Here is a 1,650-nt window from a genome sequence, read left to right on the forward strand (position 1 = left end):
CATACTATTTGCCACACAAATACTATTCTAAAATGGTTGCTGAAGTTAGATACAGTCACTTGAAAAAAAAAAAAAAAAAAACCATGAAGGAAAGGAATGAACATCAAGAGGGGAAAAAAAGAAAAAAAAAGAAGTCCTGCCACAAAGGTGTCCAAACATCAAGAAATTACTCAGGTGGAATGGCAGGTTTTGCACCCATCTCAGCAAAAGGGTGGGGAGGGATATCATTTACCTTGCTTGTAGAACAATACCTCAACATTTTTCTTTTCTGTTAACGTGTACTGATAAATATGAGTCCAGAACAAATCCATCAGCTGCAGGGAGTGCCTGTACTTTCAACATCCTTCACCAGCAAAGAATGTTTTCCATTCTGCTCAGGAAGTGCACCCCTTTATAAACACGAGAATCAAAGCCCTCTATTCTTTAACACAACATGTCTCAAATTAAAGCATTAAATCTTTCCTTAATCAAAGGAGCAGCAGAGGTTGAACATCTGAGCAGAATCATTTTGCTATTCAGATTTATCATTATTATTACTAGAATAGTGAGTAGTGACATAAAATGGACCGAGAGCTCCTTTGAGCAAAGCACCGTGCAGAACATCAGGGACACACCGCCACGATGGGAAGCCAGTGAGTTAGCACACCCTGGGACACTACCCCATCTTACTCCAGACACGTGTGCCCGACCTATTACAATTTCAAAGTTAGCGTAAACCATTTTCGTGGCAATGCTTCAGGATAGTTTAATTTAACCTGCTTTAATTTACAACCACAATGAAATTAAAGCATTCACAGTCAGCTACCAAATTTCAGCTGAGAGGCAGAACTTCCAGCAGTGCAGAGGTAAGTCCTTGAAATGTGCCTCCTCGCCTGTGACTGTGCAAACGTGGCCTAAGAAAGTCCTCAACTGACAGAGCTGACAACTGAAATGGCAACATGGAGAACGGGAGAGTCAATGTCAAGTCAAGTCAAACAGATGAAATAACTTGTCTCAAGTTGAACAGCACACTAATAGCAGAGCCTAGAAAATAATGGATTTCCTTCCAGACTACCTACTCCACGGAGGTAACCACCAGAGCTACCAGTTCATCTCTCCACAACTTTACAAACAACTTCTGTGACCAATACACATCAAACATTCCTAGGAGGGCAGGATTCCCAGATGGGTTTATCAGAACAGCTGTCTACACTGAGCTGTCGTGCCTATGGTTACAAGAATGTGCCATGGCTAATCTGGATCTGGGTGGGATTAACTCCCTACAGCTGCTGGTGCTGAGATTCCTGGCTCTATTTAATTTGGCAAAGACCCACACAGGAAGCTGAAAGACTCTGTCACTATAGTGAAGCTTCTGACATTTTTGTCCCTGGATCCCAGAGAACCCAAACACAAAAACTCCTGCCAGAAATCAGGAAACTATTCAATTTACACAAACAGGCATGTAAACTCAGGTTGTAGTTTTGTTACCAATTTAAACCGCCCAAAGTGCAAGTTGTCTCTGCCCTCGCCACCTCCCTTGGCTGGCTGTTCTCACTCCCTCTTGGGTGCCAGCACTAGTGCTTGTTTGGCTCTATTCTGGTCTGGCTCAGGGAGCCCAAGGACACACACACACAAAAAAAAAAAAAAAAAAAAAAAAAAAAAAAAAAAAAA

At 42.1% G+C, this 1,650-nt stretch overlaps 1 protein-coding gene across 6 annotated transcripts in view; it reads right to left on the reverse strand.

The window, feature by feature from the left end:
• Nucleotides 1–1,650, reverse strand: part of RBMS3 (RNA binding motif, single stranded interacting protein 3) — a 723,594-nt gene that overhangs the window by 432,701 nt on the left and 289,243 nt on the right. The gene's annotated exons all lie outside the window — the stretch shown is intronic.

Source organism: Calidris pugnax, unplaced genomic scaffold, assembly GCF_001431845.1.
Source record: "Calidris pugnax isolate Ruff unplaced genomic scaffold, ASM143184v1 scaffold11, whole genome shotgun sequence".
NCBI lineage: Eukaryota > Metazoa > Chordata > Aves > Charadriiformes > Scolopacidae > Calidris > Calidris pugnax.